The sequence below is a fragment of the Panthera leo genome, chromosome B4, assembly GCF_018350215.1.
Source record: "Panthera leo isolate Ple1 chromosome B4, P.leo_Ple1_pat1.1, whole genome shotgun sequence".
Classification (NCBI taxonomy): Eukaryota; Metazoa; Chordata; class Mammalia; order Carnivora; family Felidae; genus Panthera; species Panthera leo.
Genome location: NC_056685.1, coordinates 129,109,911 through 129,130,834, shown reverse-complemented (window position 1 = coordinate 129,130,834; position 20,924 = coordinate 129,109,911).

The window sequence follows — 20,924 nt, the reverse complement described above, 5'->3', positions numbered from 1 at the left end:
CTACAGTGACGGGTATGACAGACCAGGTCTCAGGTATCGCTGGTGTGAGAGGAAGAACGAGGAGAGGGGGCTTTCCTTTGGGGGCAGCTGGCTTCCTCGGTGGGGAAACCAGGGGCTAGAATGTTCCAGCCAAGAACTCGTTTCTGCGGCCCACCTCCTCTCCCGCAACAGCCTGGCTTTCCCCAAAGAGGGCTTTCTTCCTTTCGCTTCGGATATTGTTCTGCGTTAAATCCCAATCCGCTCGCCAAAGGCGAACACACTGGCCTTGCCCATCAGTGACTCCTCATTTGTTCTTGGTTTTATTTGTTTCAATGCCTAGTACAGAGCCTGGCACCAAAATAGAACAAAAGAATAGAATAGAATAGAATAGAGCAGACACCCCCTCACTGGCCTCGGTGGGCACAGGTCAAATAGTTGCAAAACAAGGTGATGGAGAACCACCGTCTGTGTGGCCATCCCAATTTTTAAAAAAAAAAATTTTAATGTTTATTTTTGAGAGAGAGAGAGAGTCAGAGTGCAAGCAAGGGAGGGGCAGAGAGAGAGGGAGACAGAATCCGAAGCAGGCTCCAGGCTCCGAGCTGTCAGCACAGAGCCCAACGTGGGGCTCGAACTCACGGAGATCATGACCTGAGCCGAAGTCGGACGCTTAACCCACTGAGCCACCCGGGCTCCCCCACGGTCACCCCAATATTCCACATATCAGGGATTATTAAAAGCATCTGCCAAACTGGATTAAACCGAATACCAAAAACACTTCCAAAACACAGTCCAATGCGTCCACCGTGGTGTTACATTTTCCTTCAGCAGCCCAGCGGCGCAACAGGCCTGTGAGACAGAGCAGGGTCTCAGCCCTGGTCACTCACGCTTCTTCCCATTTCACAGATGAGACGGCTGAGGCCAAGGAAGGTCGCGCAGCTGGGAAAAGGCACAGCTGGGAAGCAAAGTCAGTCCCATGCGAGGCGAGCGGCCTTCACGTACGTGATGCGTTCCTTCCGCGACAGCTCAGTTCCTTCTCTTGTCCCAGCCGCCTGGGCTCTCTCCTGCCTTGTCTTCTCGGCCTCTTGGAAAAAAACTGTCTGTGGCAGGAGGGAAGGAGGCCAGCGCAGAGGCGCGCCATGAGGTGGGGACGAAACAGGAAAGCACGGCTTTCTCGGGGCCCTGGCTGCCGACTTTCACTTATGTGTCCGTGGCCAGACGTGGGTCCCATGGCCGATCTAGCTGCAAGGGAGTCTGAGAGGTGCGTGTGTCCTCTGGGCTGCCCCAGACAGACTCGGATTCTTGCAAAAGGAAGAAGAGGGAGGGACAAGGGTGGGCGACTTCGCTGTGTCTGCCTCATTTTTTATGATGTTGACGGTGATCACTATACAATGATTATCGTTATCACTATGGCCGTTCCCTGCCTGTCGCCAGCACGTCACCAGCCCCAGGCCAGGAAGGCACTTTCCCCGACCCCAGTCCGCCACACACACACACACACACACGCACGCACACACACACGCACACACTCACGCACACAGACCCCCAGGACGGCCTCCTGAGCTCCCCACTGCAGCTACTCAAGGCACAGGTCACAGAGGCTTCTTGCCAGGCTCAAGACACAAGAGCCAAGGGCCCCGGGACGTGTCCAGACAGGGTTCCCAGCCCTGCCCCTCCCCCAGCCGCAGCCCCAGCAGGGACAGCTATTTTGAGAGCCGCTGGCTGGCAGGTGGCACCTCGTGATGGAGCAGTTCTCACTTGAGCCAGACAGACCCTGGCTGCCGCCCTCTGCTCGCTCGCTCTCTCTGCCTCCCCCCTGCACCTGGCAGCCTTCACTCCCAGCCTCATGACCCCCTTCCCCTCTCCCACCCATGATCCCCTCCCCAACCTTCTCTCCCCATCTCTCGTTCCCTTCCCCTCTGCCTCTCACTCCCGTCTCCCCTCTCCTTCTCTCTCCTTCTCTCTGACTCTGTCTCTCCCTCTAACTCCCCTTCTCTCCCTCTCCTTCTCTCGCCCTCTCTTCCTCTCTCTGTCCCTTTCTCTCTCCCTCTTTCTCTTTCCCTCCCTCTCTCCTTCTTTTTCTGCCTCCCTCTCTTCCCCTTTCTCCCTCCCCTTCTCTCTCTCCTCTCCTTCTCTCTCCCTACTTCTCCCCCTCTGTCTCCTTCTCTCTCTCCCCCCTCTCCCTGTTTCTCCCTCTCTCCTCACCCTCTGTCCCTCCCTCTCACCCTTCATCTCTCCCTCTCCTTCTCTCTCCCCCCCCCCACTCTTTCCCTCTCCCTCTCTCCCTCCTTCCCGTCTCCCCCTCCCACTCTCTCCCTCTCTCCCCCTTCCTCTCTTCCCCTCCCTCCGTCCTGTCTTCTGGTTCTATTACATGCAGCCAACATTCCCTGAGTCCCCAGCGATGAGCTCAGCACTGATACTAACTCAGATTGACCTGTCACCACTGGCCTAGTACCAACAGAGCAGGGATTCAAGCCCAGGTGTTCCGGCTCCTTCCTCTGTGTCTGTGGCCTGGCGCTCTCCCAGAGGGCCTGCACCGGCCTCGAGGGACCTGGGCCCGAAGAAGGAGCAGGGGCTGCTCTCGAGCTCAGTGTCCAATGGGGCAGGAGCTTGGCCACCTGGACGGACATGGGCACCCCCTGGCCGTCGCTGAAAGAGCCACGAACCGTGCAGGAAGGGCGGCCAGGGCATGTGGGGTGGGCGAGGCGCTGGTTCGGCCCTTAGTGCGAGCGCTTCCTTAGATCTGCACCCCAGGAGCCTCACATGCTGCACCCTCCCTCCAGCCCCGCCTGGACTTCAACGAGGTGGCTTGAGAAGTGTGGGGGTGAGACCCAGGAGGGCAGGAGAGCCAAGGCCATTCCACGGCTGCCAGAAGAGGGTGCCGCGCCCAGGGGCCAGGGGAGGGAGACAAGAACAAGCACCCCCCCACCCCCTACCCCCGCCGTCTCTCTCCCCTCCCACCATCCATCTCCACTGAGCTCCAGCACCTGTGAGTCAAACCCAGCAGGAAAACAGGGGACGAGGTCGGGGAGCCCCGCTGATGCCGCCCCGGGCAGGCCGGGTGGTGCTCCCCAAACGTGTCCCTGTCTGGGTCCCTGGAACCTTATATGGCATAAGCGGCTTTGCAGGTGTGATTAAAGACCTTGAGATGGGGACATCATCCTGATAATCCGGGCGAGCTGGTGCAATCACAGTGCTCTTTAAGGAGGGAGGCAGGGGGTCAGGGACAGAGGAGGAGGCTGGAGTCCAGAAGCAGAGGGCCAGAGACTGGAAGGTGCTCCCCGACCAGCTCTGAGATGGAGAAAGTGACCACGAGCCAAGGAAGGCAGGCGCCCACAGGAGCCGGAAAAGGCTGGGAGACCGATTCTCCCCTCAGACCTTCCGGAAGGACCCAGCTCCGCTGACAACTGGACTTTAGCCCAGTGAGGCTGATTTTGGACTTCCGATCGCCAGAGCCGTTAGAGGGTAAATTTATGTCATTTTATGCCACTGAGTTTGCGGTCATCTCAGCAGCCACAGGAGACCCGCACACCATCTCCCGGGACAAGGAGCAGGGAGAGAAGGGTGAGGGATGTTCAGGAGGGTGGACGGGGGTGGTCAGCACGGGGGCAAAGACGCGGCGGGCATCCAAAGCACGAGATGCGTTAGGGGCAGCGGGCCGTCCACCGGGCCCTGGGCCGTGTGTGGTGGCAGGTGGGGCTGGAGAGTGCGGCACAGGAAGGGCCTCGAAACATCACCAAGCTGGTGGAGCTTGGGCTTTGTGCTCAGGCGGTGGGGAGCCACGGGGGGTCCTGTGCAGGGAGCAGCTTGATCAGCTTTGGATCGAATCAGATTGCTGAGGGACCGGGCAGGAGTGGGGAGGCCGGAAGGACAGAGGGGGGACGCTAGTCAGGATGCTGTTGTGATACGCTGGCTGGTCAGCCGAAGGGCCCTCCGGACACAGGCAAGGGGCCCGGCCCGTGGCTTTGGGACTGCGTTAGACAGTCCTGGCCATGCCCATTGGTCTCCCCCCACCCGCCGCATTCCCACCTCCAGGCCTTTGCACCTACATCTTTCCTGCCGAGCACCCCTGCGGCTCCTCTCCATTGATCATTCCCAGACTTCACTTTCAGTTCAAGGGCACCTCTTCCTGAGAGCCCTCCCTGATGAGCCTCTAAAGCCATCTCGCCCAGCCCCTGCCCCTGCTCTCTTCCATCCCTCTTCACCTCTGCTCACATGGCCCCACAGCCAGGATGCCCCTACCACCTGGGTTCAAATCCCATCCCCTCCACCTCTGGACACGTGACTTACCTTCTCTGTGCCTCGATGCCCTGGTCTGTAAGAGGAGGACTATGGGAGCACCGACAGGGCAGGGTCAATATCCTCACATGGAGCTCACAGGGCAGAGGGCCTGTGGGTCCCTGCTAAGCAGCCAGCAGTTGTGAACCTGTGCTGTCGTATCGGCCAAACTGAGGGCTCAGGGGGTCTTGGGATGTCCTCCCTCCTCCCACTGGCCCCAGCTCTGCCCCCCTGGCCACCAGCACACACCCAACCCATCTTCCACCTGCACCTGTGAACATCTGAAGGCAGCGATCAGCACCCCGGGCCTTCCTGCCTCCTGGCAAAACGGCCCAGTCCCCCCTAGCCTTCCCCTCCCGCCGTGAGGTTTCCAGGCCCTTCTGCACATTCCTGGGCAGGGCTGCCTCAGACACAAAGCCCCCTCATTAGTGCTCAGTGGACCCCTGCTTTGTGCTGGGCCCTGGGGACACTGAGGCAAAGACAGCGTTGTCCCTGTTTCCAGAGCAGCTCTTGGCCTCCTCGGGGCCTCTGGAAGGACTCATGAGTCCCCCTGCCGCCTGGGACAAGAGCACATTCAAGTGCAGTTGTTTGCATTGCTGTGATTGGAATCCCAAACTTTTCTTTCTTAGAATTCTTGAATAAGAGTTCTTGAATTGGGCTTTGTGGCCTGGCCTTGTGCCTCCAACGGGACCGTCAGGTCGCCAAGGGCAGGGTCCAGGCTTCCCTTGTAGCACCTGGCGTGCCAGGTTTGTGGGTTGCAGGCCCCCAGAAACCCAGAGCTTCAAGGGGCCTCAGGGATCAGCCAGTTCAATGCTCCCATTTCACAGACGCAGGAGCTGAGGTCCAGAGAGGTCACGTGGCTGGTTCACAGCCGTTTCCAGCGTGACTCCCCAAGGGGCCCTCTGCATGCTTCTCAAGGCCCCAGAAAGTCCTGTTTATCTCACTCAGGCTTCTGTCTCCGAGCCAAATCCCCCTTTCTCACGACTTTCTTCACTAACATCCTTCATCGCGGGGCCCCGTCAAAGATTCTGAGCATCTCAGCATCTCAGCACTGCGACCTGGTGTTAGGGGACGGGCCAGGGGCCCCGGGGGAATGATGTCTGTGTGCAGTTAGGCCTGCAGGGAAATGGGGAAAACTGACAGCGAGCAACCTGTGAAGACGGGTGGGATTCGAGGAGGCCCCGTTCTCCTCCCTTTCTTTTCATTTTAACACTTCCACGTGGCTCTGAAATCCACACAGAAGGAAGGGCGTGGCCACCCGCGTCCCCACACACCCACTCACGTGGTTCGGCTGTATCGCTGCCACGGTCCTGTAAGGCTCTGTCACCCCCGCTTCCCGAAACAAGGAAAATGGGGGGCAGAGAGGCTTAGAAAAAGCATGTGCCCAGTTCACGTAGCTACTAAGTGGTAGAGGCGGAAGGTGAACATGAGACTTCCGATACCCGGTCTAGGGAGAGGGAGGGGGTGGAGAGTCAGGGAAGGTGGCAAAGAGAAGGGAGGGAGAGGCAAGGGAGGAAAGACAAAACTAACCTACACAGGCCTCTTAACAGGTTTATCCAGGTAGACACAGTGCTTAGTACTTGATGAATGGATAGATGGATGGATGGATGGACAGATGGAAGGACGGATGGACAGAGGGACAGAGGGATGGATGGACGGACGGACGGACGGATGGACGGATGGATGGACAGAGGGATGGATGGATGGACAGACGGATGCACAGAGGGATGGATGGATGGATGGATGGATGGATGGACGGATGGACGGACGGATGGATGGATGGATGGATGGATGGATGGAAGGATGGATGGACGGAGGGACGGACAGAGGGACGGACGGATGGACGGACGGAAGGACGGATGGAAGGACGGACGGACGGACGGATGGACGGATGGATGGATGGATGGACGGACGGATGGACAGAGGGATGGATGGATGGATGGACAGATGGAAGGACGGATGAACAGAAGGACGGAGAGATGGATGGACGGACAGACGGATGGACAGAGGGATGGATGGATGGACAGATGGATGGACAGAGGGATGGATGGATGGATAGATGGAAGGATGGACGGATGGACAGACGGATGGACGGATGGACAGATGGATGGATGGACGGACAGATGGACGGATGGACGGATGGACGGACGGATGGACAGAGGGATGGATGGATGGATGGACGGATGGATGGAAGGATGGATGGACGGAGGGACGGACAGAGGGATGGACGGGCGGACGGACGGATGGACGGACGGACGGATGGATGGATGGACGGATGGACGAACCGATGGATGGACGGACGGATGGATGGATGGATGGATGGATGGAAGGATGGATGGACGGACGGATGGATGGATGGATGGATGGATGGAAGGATGGATGGATGGAGGGATGGATGGATGGAGGGATGGACAGATGGACGGATGGAAGGACGGATGGGCGGATGGACAGATGGATGGATGGAAGGATGGATGGATGGATGGACGTACATCAGGCAAGCAGCAGCTCCAGAGCTAACAGTTCAGTAGTTTCTGTACACCCTCTCAGCTTCTGTCTGACTGGTGGTGGTGGCATTGCCTACAGGACAATGGTCTGTGCTGGGGCCCCTCTGCCTGGAGAATCTTAAACCTTCCCCATCTTTGCCCTTGATCTGGGGAAGGGTGGAGAGAAAGGAAGGCAAGAAAGTGCGAAAAGAATGGATGGGGAATTGCCACTAATTTGCTGTGTGTCCTCCCCCTCTGGGCCTTAGTTTCCCTAATTAGAAAGTGAGGGAACAGGCCTAGGTCAGCAGTTTCCCACCTGGCTGATACCAGAATTCCCTGGGAAGCTTGTGAAAATGCAGGTTTCCAGGTCCCCAGCATGTATTTTTAACAAACTGCCCAGCTGATTTCACAATAGGCCAGAGTTAGGGATGAGGGACTAAAAAAAGTCTCCGTGGCCCCAGTTGGGACACCCTCTGACCCATGGCCTTTCCTGGAAGCTCCCATCCTCTCTTTCTGATGGGCTTGTTTCCACCACAATGTCAAAAAGCAACCCACCCCAGCTGAAGGGAATTTATTTGCTGACATACTGAAAATTCAGAAGTGGGACTGCCTTCAGGCCCAGCTGGATCCAGGAACTCAAACATTCTCAAGGCTTGTCACTTCATCTTTCAGAAGTTCTTACTTCATCAGTGTGCTGGTTTCATTTTCTGGTGGGTTCTGTCTCTACATGGCATGGCAATGGCTGCTGGATAGTCCAACCCGCTTCAAGCCAATGGACAGCAAGAGACCCTCTGTTTTTGGTGTCCATGTACCAATCTCAGGGAAGACTCTGATTGGCTCTGCCTGAGTCATGTGCCCACCATGAGCCAATTGCTCTATCAGGGGATGAGGTATTCTGATTGGCCGGTCCAGGTCACGTGACCCAAGGAAGGCCATCTGGGCAGACACACAGCAGTGTGTCTGCTTTGCTCCCCATTTGCTTGTCAAAGGCCAGCCACAGAGCCTTTGTAGGAGGGGGCAGGATGGACAATCCAGTCTTCTGGGGGCTGACCTGCATAAACAGGGGTCAGGTGACAAAATCACTCCAAACTATTGTCCCTCAGCAATTACCTGTCTGGGAGTCAGGAAGCTGTGGCAGTGTTCAGGAAATTTCTGGTGGATCCAAGCTGACCAATCACCTTTATACATCTGAAAAGGAGGCGGTCCTAGTGATGTGTGGCTCGGTGCCAAGTCTTGGGGCACCCCCCGCCCCCGTCTGGCTGTGGAACTTGCCCTCAGCACTTGCAAAAGGACCCTCTCCCTCTCCAGCTGGGCAGGGCTTGGTCCCAGAGATGAGAGTCTTCCCTGCACCCCACAATCCACAAGGCGGATCCCCAGATCTCTTTTGTTGTGAAGATTGCAGGGAGGGGAGGGACAGTGATGGGACCCAGAAGGGCCTGTGCTCCTGCCCCGCTGGACTGGGGAGGGGGACGAGGGAGGGGGTGGGGACAATAGTCAGGGCTAGGAGAGCCCACAAGGGAGTGAAGGGGTCCGGCGGGCTTGAGGGAAGGAGCACACCATGCCTGGGACAGGGCGAAAGGCTAGAAACTTCTATAGAGAATGTGAAGCTGTGGGTTTGGGGGTCAATGTAAACCCTCCCCCACCACCGCCTTCCCCTCACGTTCAATAAAGTCCACTGCGCCACGCAGGAGAGGCATTTTGTGGAAACCGAGGCAGGGGCTGAATTTCACACCCGAGCTGGTGTCACACGTGGCAGAGGAGCCACGAGATGGAGGGACACCAGGAAACTGTTGAGTCAGCGCGTGCAGGAGCCCGAGGCTTTAGGACCACGGGGCCCCTTGGGTGCGGAGGCTGCCGGAGCTGGTATGACGATTCCCAAGGGCAGGGGGCCCACTCGACCTCCGGCCCATGCAGGTGCTAGATATTTTCCATCGGTTTCGGGAAGCCGAGCAAAAACACAAGCCCTTTCCACTCTCCAGGAGATAGTGGAGGCAGGACTGGAACCCAGACCTCAGCCTTCAGGCCAGGCCGGAGAGGTGGCGTCAGGGGAGGCTGGCGGCCGGTGGAGGGAGTCCACTGGGCCCCCCTCTTTCTCTGCCTGCCCCTCCCAGCCCCTGTGTCAGGGGACAAGCCCGCAGGACAGGAGGGCCTGGGGATAAAGTTGCTGCTGGGTAGACCAAGTGCTTAAATGAGCCAGACTCGCCAGGAGTCTGGTCCCCATGGCAACAGGAAAGTGGCTCAGCAGAGGCAGAATCGGGCACTCCCCGTCACCAGGAGGAGCCTGCTGTAGCCAGGCCCTGGGGTAGGCACTTCCACAACCCGCTGTGCCCCAGAGTCCCGCCGCTGCCGTGGTCCCTCTGCAGACGAGAACCCTGGGGCCGAGACGGAGCCCCCCCGCCCAGAGTCACAGCCCCGAGCTGCTGGCTCCAGATCCTGCGGTGGATAGGAACTGGGAAGCCTGGATCCGAACCCCCACCTCCCTCCCCGTCTCCCAGCCTCCCAGCCATCTCAGCCCTTCTGAGCCTCAGTTTCCCCCTCCGCACCCAAAGCGTTGTCAGGGGTAGATACGGGGTAGTCCTGCCTCCTCCATGGTGGTAAAGTTGGAGCACAGGCACGATCGCCCCTGAGCAGGGACTCTGGGATTCCTGCAATCATCTCCTGCCCCCCTGGGCTTAATTACAACTCTGTCTCTCGTGGGATTCGTTAATCGAGCTTCCCTGTGGCGGGCGGCGTCAGACGGACGTGGTAGCTAATGCTGTCTGTGTGCGCCAAACTTTCCCAGCCGCTCTTCCAGAGACGGGCCCTGTCCCCTGGCTGCAGCGGTAGGACACGACCCAGTCATTCACTCCCCATCCCTCTGGCAACTGTGAGCAGGTCAGCACAAGGACTGACCCAGCAGAGCCCATCAGAACACTCCCCGGGGACTGACGTCTGGACCTCTCGGTAGGGGCGGGGTGTGGGGTGGAGACCTCCTGTGACTTTGTCCCGCATATTCTGGGGAAGGTGTGAGCATCAGTCAGGCTTCAGTGACAGACAACAGAATCTATCCCCAATCTGAAAAAAAAAAATTTTTTTTTTGTTTTTGTTTTTTTTAATCATATTACGCAGCTGAGTGTCCGAGAACGACTGCCGAACTGGGCCGCCGAGGGGGCTGCGGCTCCTGCCTCCCTCGGGAAGCTGGGGCATCAGGTCACCTCTCAGCTGCCGGCCCCAGAACCACCCCTGCTCTGCTACGATCCACACAGCAGAATGCGTGCTCTGTGCCCAGCCTCTCTGCCCACGGAATCCGGTTCCAAATTCTCACCATCGGGAGCACTCTCTGCGGGAGGATTTATGTTGCCACCGATCCATGACCAGCGGCAGGTGACTCTGGGAAACAGAGCTGTTGGGCTCTCCACCTTCTGCAGCCCAGCAGACACATGCCACAGGCAGCCTGACCCTAGCTGTCACCACTGTCGTCCCAGACGATGCTGTCACAATGTCCCACGCCGCCCTGAGTCTGTTCTGCTGTCATTCAGGGATGTGGAGACCTGTCCCAAATACATCTCCAAGCAGTTATGAGGGTCAAGGTGAGAGAAGAGTGAGAAAAACCTGTACATGGGCCTGTGCACCTGGGAGAGCGGCTTTAACCAAGAGGAAAATGAGCCCAGAGAGGGTGAAATGCCTTCCCCAAGGTCAGGCGTTCAGGCGATACGGTGTGGAAGACTAGGACTTGGGACTAGGAATTCCTCCTTAGGGCTGAGGGGAGTGGGGGGAGGGAAGGGGGACAGAGGAGCCAGGGGGTCGGGGGATGGCTCCAGGAGGAGGTGGTGGTGGGTTGTATTAAGTCATCCATGGCTGTAGAGCAAATGTCCCCAAAACTTAGTGGTTTAAAACAACAAACATTCGTTATCTCCGTTTCTATGCATTCTCTGGCTCAGCTCTCTCATGAGCTTGCCAGCAGGCAGGCGGCCAGGGCTGTGGTCTAATCTGGAGCCTCATCTGGGGCCGGGGGTTCCCTCCCAAGCTCACGCTCATGGTTGTTGGCCGGCTGCAGGTCCTGGCTGGCTCTCGGCCAGAGGCCAGCAGCTCACAACACTGGTTTTCAAGGAAGCGAAAGGGCGGGCGCACCCAGAACACAAGCCACCAAATCTCACAAGGGACATCCCATCACTCCTGCTGTATTCTACTTCCTAGATTCGAGTCACTACATCAGCCCGCACTCAGGGGGAGAGGATGACACAAGAGAGCCACTCCCAGGAGGTGGGGTCTGAGACTCACTCTGCCTCTGAGAAGAAGGGTGGGCTGGGCCAGCAGGGGTGGCTGTCCCCCTGCTCCTTTGCACCCGATGTGCCCAGCCCCGGGTCTTGCAGATGGAGAGGCTGAAATGAAGCCTCCTTTGGCCACCACCCCTTTCCCTGCAGGGCCAGCCCCCTGGAAGAGGGGGAGGACGGAGGAGTAAGGATTCCACACATCACCAATGGCAGCAACATGGCCACCCCTTAGGTCAGACATTCCCAGTAAAACAGGAGGTCCCAAGGCCCCGAAAGCCAGCATAATGTCATGCAGGAGCCCTGAGCTAAGAGCAGAGAGGACTGGGTTCTGGCCCTGGGCAAGCTCCTAACTAGCTGTGTATCTGTGAGCAAGTCGCATGCCCTCTCTGAGCCTCAGTCTCTCCAGCTATAATGCAGAATGGTGGTCTGATATCCCCAAGGTCCTCTTGGACTCCAAGGGTCAACGTTCTCGGTTGGATGGAGGCAACCTACGGGCTTGGCCCGGGCCTCCACCACCTGCCCGAGGCACCTGCCCCCAGCAGCCCCTCTCCCTCCCTTGCCCCCCACCTCTCTCCCAAGCACCTGATTCCCTGATTTCCCTCCTGACCTGCCATCTCTGTGTCCCTGCAGCCCAGCTGGCCCTCAGCCCCCAGCAGCCCCCCACCTTCCTCCAACCCCTCCCTACACAGAGCCAAGGAGGCCCGTCTGGGCTAAGCAGATGGCTTGAGCCAGGGACTAGACAGTGGCAGAAGCTGTCCACCTGTCGCCAGGTGTTGGTGCTGGAGGCTGGCCCCCATTTCCCTCCTCAAGGAAGGGGGAGAAAGATGCCTCCAGACTCAGAGCAGCTGCTCGGGGCCCCTCCTCCCCCTCCACACCCCAGCTCTGCTGCTGAAGAGCAGGTTCCTTAATGGGGGCTGTGAACAGGACTGTCAAAGCCGCATCTAGCTCCCAGGCTGGGGGCTTACGTAACTGATGGCTGTCACCCCCACCCCAGCTGCCCCCCCTGGGCTCCACCTCCAGGCCCAAGGCCACCGGGTGCCCCCACACCAGGCCTGCGTGGAGTCCCTCCTCTTGGAAGGTGTCACAGCACCGGTCTCCTTACACAAGGTCCTTCCAAAGCCGCCCTGACATTCTTCTCCGGGCCTTGCCGCCCCAAGGCGGGAAGAAACCAGCTTTGTTCTCCGTACTCCTGGTGTCTAGGAAACGTAGCAGATGCCCAGGAAATTTAGTTGAATGAACTAAAAAAAATCAGTAATGATAATAGTGACACTTACATTGCACCACGTACCGAGGATTCGTCCAAGAAGTCTCCCTATGCTAACGCATTTAAGCCTCATCCTAACCCTGCACTGAGGTCCTCTTAACATCTCCGGGACATGAACCAGTGAATGAGTGAACGTCCTGTTCTTTCCGGGGAAGGCACTGACCCAGGAGAGATGACATCACCAGGCATAAAGCCTGAGAGGGTGTGAGGGGAGGGATAACTGGTTCCTATCACACGCATCTCTTGATGGCCACACCTCCCCAGGGATGTACAAAGGGCAGAAAGTCTGCCACGATCCCCATTTTCCTGATCTGTAGCAGTCAGGACAGGGAAGATTAACCTGTGTAACAAACAACCTCCAATCTCAGTGGCTTAAAACAACACAGCTTTCTTTGTCACTCAGGCGACACATCCATAAGTAGGGTGGGGACAGGGCTTTGCTCCCTGTTGTCCCTACAGAGGAACCCACCTGGAATTTCCCCAGTCACTGCTCAGGACGAAAGGAGTCGGAAGAATTGGGCTCCACCCAGAACTGACACGTGTCACTTTGGCTCCTAGGTCATTGGCCAGAACGTATCACGTGGCTAACTCAAGGGACAAGGCGGGTGTAATCTACGGCATGCCCAGAAGAAGGGGCAACTGTGAATTGGGGTGGAAGATGTTGGGGTAACGGAGTCACTTATGGAGTGTCTGCACTGTGCTGAACACTGAGAAGAAATACAAAATTCGGCAGAGCCCTGTCCTCCCAGAGCGCACCTGCTCACGGGGAAACAGATAAACAGAAGAAAAGTACAATCCAGCAAGACTAGAGCTCTGATAGAGGAGAGGGGTGCGCGGAGGGGCCCCTGACCTGGCCCCCAGAGAACAGGAAAGGCTTCTGGAAAAGATCTCCCAGCTGAGGAAGGCGGGCCCTCAAACCCAGACCTCGTCGTGGCCCTTGCCCTCCCAGGTGGAGACAGGGGAGGTCTTAAGGCCTGCCCTTGGAGGGCCCATCAGCCCCCAAGCTGCCAGGCATCCCCATGGGGGAGTCTATCTCAACACCCGACACCCACCCCGTGAGTGGGTGCTCCCACTCTCCCCTCTGAGGGGCAAACCGAACGCGGGTTCCCACCACAGGTACAGGTCCAGGCTTTCCGGGGTGAGGACCCCCAGGGGTGGGGCTGCCGAGAGGAATCAGGCTCAGCCTCCCTGAACTGGAGGGGACACCCTCTTAAGTGCCAGCAAACCCCTGTGAAGAGGTAGGTGGGCTTGCAGCTGGGGGGCCTCGGGAGCCAAGACAGATCCTCAAAGCCAGCCAGACTATGACAGTGACACCAGCAGGAGCCTGAGGGCAGGGGACTAGAAGCAGCTGGGTCACCCAGAAATCCCATCTAATTCTAATATTTGATGAGCCTGTGCGTGGGGAAAACCCAAGAAACCAATTGTGGTTTCCTCCAGGGAGGGGAAGGAATCTAAGTGCACATAGTCATAATAAATATATTAAAGTATATAAAAGTAAAAACAGATATATATGGGACTTGAATAAAAATTTCTGAATCTAGCCTTTGGAGCCTCTAAGTTTGTAAGATTCTCCTAACACTTAAGATTCTGGGATTCTCAGAGGCTGTTGGGCAAAGATGTGGGCATCAGATGTCCCCGGGTTTGGATCCAGGCTTTCCCCATTGCTGTGTGACCTAACCCCTTGGTGCCTCAGTTTCCCCATCTGTGATCAGAGAGACCTTGCTTCTCCTGGAACAGTGTAAGATTAAATGGGATAAAGCAGGTCAGGCGTCCCCCAGGGTCTGGCACCTTCAAGCCTCTGTCTAAACCAAGCGGGGTGGTGAATACCCAGAGCCTCTTGGACTCTCCAGGCTGAGTCGGAGCCAGGGAGTTTCCAGATTCCCAGGGTCGGGCTGGGAGGTCGCTGGGAAGCCAGTGGGGAGAGCCCTCTGACAGCCCTCGGTGGGAAGGGAGGCGGTGGACGGCTGCCGCCGTGGCTGGCGCTCGGGCGCCCCCTCGTGGGCACTGTCCTCCTCAAACCCCGGGAAAACAGGCGCTCACTTCTATTTTAAAAATCTCTGGGGGTACCTGGGTGGCTCAGTTCGTTAAGGCTCTGACTCTTGATTTCAGCTTGGTTCATGATCTCATGATTCAGGAGCTTGAGCCCCACGTCGGGGTCCAGCTGTCAGTACAGAGCCTGCTTGGGATTCTCTCTCTCCTTCTCTCTCTGGCCTTCCCTTGCTTGTATTCACTCTCTCTCAAAATAAATATATAAAAACTTAAAAAAAAAGGGGGGGGGGGAGGTTGTTGGGACAGATCCTGATCCAATATGGTTGGTGCCTTTTATTAAAAATTTTTCTTAAGTTTATTTCTTTGAGAGAGAGCAAGCACAAGCTGGGGAGGGGCAGAGAGAAGGAGAGACAGAATCCCAACCAGGCTCCATGCCATCAGGGCAGAGCCTGACATGGGGCTTGAACTCACAAACTGTGAAATCATGACCTGAGTGAGTGGAGAACAAAAGTCAGATGCTTAACTGAGTGCACCCTCCAGGTGCCCCTGTTTTTTTTATAATTCCTTTTTTTCTTTTTTCTTTTTTAATTTTTTAAAATGTTTTATTTTTTTTTTAATTTTTTTTAACGTTTATTTATTTTTGAGACAGGGAGAGACAGAGCATGAACGGGGGAGGGGCAGAGAGAGAGGGAGACACAGAATCTGAAACAGACTCCAGGCTCTGGGCTGTCAGCACAGAGCCCGACGTGGGGCTCGAACTCACGAACTGTGAGATCATGACCTGAGCCTAAGTCGGATGCTCAATCGACTGAGCCACCCAGGCACCCCTATAATTCTTTTTTCTAACGTTTTTTATTTTATTTTTCAGAGAGAGAGGCAGAGAGAGACAGACAGACAGAGGATCTGAAGTGGGCTCTGATGACAGCAGAGAGCCTGACGCAGGGCTCAAACTCATGAACCGCGAGATCATGACCTAAGCCAAAGTTGGATGCTTACCTGACTGAGCCACCCAGGCGGCCTGATTGGTGTCCTTTTAAGAAGAGACTGGGACACACGCAGAGGAATGGCCATGTGAAGACAGGGTGGGGAGAAGGCACCCATGCACCAGCCAAGGAGTGAGGCCTCAGAGTTAATCAGCCCTGCCAACCCCTGGATCTGAGGCCTCCAGCTTCCAGAGCTGTTCAAGCCCCCCAGTCTGAGGAACTGTTACAGCAGCCCCAACAGATGAGTAGCCACCCCACCCCTAAAACCAAAGGGCATATTAAAGGCTCATCCACACTGGCCTTTTGCTGAATTCTGGAGGCTACTAGTCACCAGTCTACTACTCCCAGCCGATTCCAACTTCCCACTAAAAGAGCTCTAAAGAGGGGCGCCTGGGTGGCTCAGTCCGTTAAGTGTCAGACTGTGGCTCAGTTCCCAATCTCGTGGTTTGTGGGTTCAAGCCCTGCATCGGGCTCCGCGCTGACAGCTCAGAGCCTGGAGCCCGCTTCAGATTCTGGGCCTCCCTCTCTCTCTTTCTCTGCCTCTCCCCCGCTCACTCTCTGTCTCTCTCGCTCTCAAAAATAAACATTAAAAATAAAATAGCTCTAAAGACTCACAAAATGGGGGGGGGGGGGGCGGGGATCATAAATTGCTTCTTGCAAAGAATTTGGTTTCCAAATAACATGGTGAACGTTGTTCACCAACATTGTGCCAGGGTGTTCTAAATGCTCAGTCAAGGTAGCCGATCCACTGGTCCTAGGGCCTGCCACACGCCCAACCCTACTTTCTTGTTCCATAAACAGGAACATGCACCCAGAGTTCTGAGCCCGCTTTGAAATGCTGAGGTCTGTAACTTCAATATTAGCACTCACTTGGAACTCTTACTGTGAACCCAGCACAGTCCTGAGTGCTTTATAAACATTAACCCACGTTACCCTCACATCCCTCCTTATGGTAGAGTTACCCCCAGGTTTATAGGTGAGGAAATGAAGGCTCAGAGAGGTGTCTTGAGTGGCCCAGGGTGGCCAGCTGGAAAGTCACGGAGCTGGGATTTGAACCCAGGCCATTTGGCTCTGAGACGACACTCTCAACCACTGTGCTTTGCTGCCTCATATTTTAAGTGGAAAATGCTTATTTTTGAACTGCACATTACCAAAAGTTGTATCAGAAATCATTATGATGTACTCTTTCGCCTTACCATATTGTGTGGGGGAAAAAATGTCTACTTTTGGGGGCACCTGGGTGGCTCAGTCCGACTCTTGATTTTGGCTCAGGTCATGATCTCATTCTTCATGGAATTGGGCTTCACATCTGGCTCTGTACTGACAGCACGGAGCCTGCTTGGGATTCTCTCTCCCTCTCTCTCTGCCCCTCCCCTGCTTGTGCTCTCCCTCTCTCTCAAAATAAATAAACTTTAAGAAAAGTCTACTTTTGCTCATCCAGTCTTGAAGCTTCCGTTTACATCAGCTATCAAATAAATACAAAGCTTTTATATTCATGTTCAAATATATGTGAAAAATAGTTGTTACTATATCCCCAAATGGAAAAGCTTCTTTCACGAACTGATATTTGGAACACTTGTCTTCTGCATTTTTTAAATCCAGTATTTTTTGTGGTCTTGTTTCTTACAGACAAGAGAACGGGTTTTAGGCTGGTACCTGCGAGCACTTCTCTGAAATAACCCATTTCAAGTGTGGGCCACCTGTGTTTCCAATGTATAAAAACCCAAACTGGTATCATCCTCCTACACCTTCCTTTATAATATTGGGTTTTTAAGTACACTGGTTCTGTAAGATCTGTGATCTGGTGGGCACAGACGAGCTGGCCCAGTGAGGACAGCGTTGAGTTACCTTGGGTCTCCGCAGTGGCTTAAGCCTCCTATCGTTAGGGACCAGGGGCCAACTGTGGGTAGAAACCCAACAATACGTGACTGAGGGCAATGAAAACAGTCTAAGTCTCCAGGGGGCCCGAGTGGCTCAGTCAGGATAGTGTGTGACTTTTTTTTTTTCAATGTTTAATTTTATTTTGAGAGAGCGAGAGACAGAGTGCAAACAGAGGAGGGGCAGAGAGAAAAGGAGACACAGAATCAGAAGCAGGCTCCAGGTTCTGAGCGGTCAGCACAGGGCCTGATACTGGGCTCAAACTTGTGAACCATGGGACCATGACCTGAGCCAAAGTCGGACACTCAACCGAATGAGCCACCCAGGTGCCCCGAGAGCATGTGACTCTTGATCTCAGGGTTGAGTCCAAACCCTACATTGGGTGTAGAGATTACTTTAAGAATAAAATCTTAAGTCATCTGGGTGGCTCAGATGGTTAAGTGTCAGACTCTTGATTTCGGATCAGGTCATGATCTCGTGGTTCATGGGACCAAGCCCCACATCAGGCTCTGTGCTGACGGCGTGGAGCCTGCTTGGGATTCTCTGTCTCCCTCTCTCTGTCCCTCCTCTGCTCTCTTTCTCTCAAAAGTGAATAAACTCTTCAAAATAAGATCTAAAAAACAAAAAACTGTAAGTTTCCAAACCAACAGGCAGAAGAACTAAATGACAAGCATGCTCCTCTGGTCGCTCCTCATGGACACGGGGGACAGGGTGGCTCCCTTAGTGGGAATAGAAGGGACAAGAGCCACAGAAGCCGGGGGTGGAGTCGGGGGGAGGGGCGCCCAAAGAGGCCTGGAGTCATCAGGGCAGGAAAAGGTGATCTGAGAAGTTCCAGCCCTCCCAGGAGCAGCTCTGTGCCTGAAGGGACTGACTGGATGGACATCTGTCACCTCAGCTAACCCTCACAGCCCTCCTGGGGGGAAGGACTCTTGGCACCCCCTTTCTATGGATGAGAAAAGAGAAACCAAAACCGAAGATGCAGCCGCCTGCACCACGTGGTGTCCACAGAACAGCCCGCGGAGGGCCAGGGGAGGGAGAGGGCCACACCCGCAGCGGGCTGGGGCAGGTGGGAGCGGAGCCCCCACCCGGGTTAGGATCCCTCTCCCCGGAGTTCACGGAGTCCCGGCCAGGCCCTGACTCCCAGCCTGGGTGCTCCTTTCCGGGCAGCCTGCACAGCCCCCCACCCCAGCCAGCCACAGGAAATCCCGGCTGCCTCCCTCCTCACCCTTCAGTCTTTGTGGAGGCTCGGGGGCTCCCTGGACGCCCCAGGATTTTCATGGCGCCAGGCCCCGCTGCTCCCTCTGTGGGACTCCCTGTGCCCACCCACCTGAGCCCTGCTCCGCCCTCCCCAGTCACAGCCAAGCCAGTACCCGCTTCGGTCCGTCCATACTGTGCCTGCCGTGCCACATCGCCGGGGACGGGGACTATGCCAGGGCACTCTTCCCCCGGACCAGCACCTCCTCCAGGCCGGAACCGTGTCTGCCCCGGCACCCCGCTCAGCCCGAGCACGGGGCCTGCCTGGGGAGGGGCTGCTGGAGAGTGACATGAGCACAGCCGGGTTTGAATCCTGACCCTGCCCTCACTCGCTGTGACACGGGACTCTGAGCCTGTTTCCCCATCTGTAAAACAGAGGTGACCACGGTGCCCACATCCACGACTGCCGGGGGCTTAAGTGCATCCCAGCTGACGATGTGGGATGACAGAGCCTCCACCCTGCAGTCCCCGCTGATGGGGCACCATCCATCACGGCCGAGACCCCGAGTGAACGCGCTCCCTGGAGAGAGATCCCTCTCCCCCTCCCAGAAACGCGAGCCCTGGCGGCAGGGTTAAAGCTCACCCTGCCTCCCGCACCCCCAAACACAAGAACAGAAGGCTCGGGTCTGCAGCGGATGCCGCCAACGCTCGCGTCTCCACCTGCACAAGATGAAAGGAGCAGAGGATCTGGAAGCGCTCACGATGCTCTCAGAAGATGGGCATCCGAACCAGGCGACAAAGAGCTCTTCAGAAGTTCTCCAAATTACCCAAGGAGAGATGGGCTTTGAGCAGGAGTGAATCAGAGGAAAACTGATTGAGCACCTCTCATCCCTCCATTTCCTGGAACCGGGCAGTTGCAAAGAGCTATAAGCGGCTGGAAATTGCCACAGGTAAGTACACGAGTGACTCAACAGTGACCACACTGACGCACCCAGGTTTCCTGGTCGGGGTTTTAGGAAGATCGTGTAATCGGACTTTCAGTTCGCGGCGGTCTTTGTTTTAACATGGTGCTTATTTTTAGATACTGTATCTGCTAGTAATTTAATAGAATAAAATGTGTAATGCATTTCTGAATTCATGCTTTGCTTGAGGTTCTGCATTCCTAAATGTATCTTAAGTGGCAAATATCTTATTTCGTGGATTTTTCTTGAATTTTACGAACTATACCCTCTTACTGGTATTACAGTATTAAGCAAAATAATGACAAACAACGAGGACTATTGATTTTCTCCGATACTGCTGTTACTCGTGCTTTCCACCATTCAAACCTCACAACCTGCGGTGCTGAATCCTACGACTTCCAGCTCACTGATGCTAAATTCAGGAGCACACAGGCCAATGGGACAGAACAGGGAGTCCAGAAATAAACCCAGGCATACACGGTCCATTAGTTCCGGACAGAGGAGACAAGAACATGCGATGGGGACAGGACAGTCTCTCCAGGCAGCAGTGCTGAAAAACCGGAGATCCACGTGCAAAAGAAATTGGACCACTGTCTCACACCACACAAACTAACTCAAAATGGGTTAAAGAAGGAAGGAAGACCTGAACCCATAAAGCCTTAGAAGACAGGGGAACTTCTGGACATGGGCCTTGGTGAGGACTTTTTAAATCTGACACCAAAAGCAGAGGCAACAAAAGCAGAACAAACAGGTGAAGGGACCACTTCAAACTAAAAAGCTTCTGCACGGAGAAGAGAACCGTCAACAAAACAAAAAGCTCACAGAATGGGAGAAAGTGTTTGCAGATCGCATACTAATAAGGGACTAATACTCAAAACATATAGGGGCACCTGGGTGGCTCATCCATTGAACATATGACTTCGGCTCAGGTCATGATCTCACAGTTCGTGGGTTCGAGCTCCGTATCGGGCTCTGCACTGACAGCTCAGAGCCTGGAGCCTGCTTCGGATTCTGTCTCCCCCTCTCTCTGCCCCTCCCCCGCTTGTATTCTGTCTGTCTCTCAAAAAATAATAAAGAGTTAAAAAAAAAAAAGTAAATAAATAAAAAACAAAATATATAAAGAACTCAGGTAACTGGACAGCAAAATAACGCAACTAAAATATGGGCAGAAGATCTGAAGAGACATTGCTCCAAAGACATACAGATGGCCCACAGACACATGAAAAGATGCTCAACATCACTGACCGTCAGGGAAACGCAAATCAGAACCACAACGAGCTCATCACTCACACCTGCCAGCATGGCTAGTCTCAAAAACACAAGACAGAACAAGTGTTGGCGAGGAAGTGGAGAAAAGGGAGCCCTCGGGCACCACTGGGAATGTGACCTAGGGCAGCCACCGTGGCAAACAGCATAGAGAGTCACCGCGGGGCTAAAACTAGAAATACCATATGACCCAGCGATTCCACTTGTCAGTATCTCCGTATTTACACGAAGAAAATAAAAACACCATTTTTTTAGCGAAGGAAATGAAAACACCAATTTGAAAAGACCTAGCACCCGCAGGTTCATTGCAACATTTACAACAGCCAAGATACAAAAACGACCTTGGACCTAATTCCAAGATATGGAATCCGTCCACTGACGGAAAAATGGATGAAGAA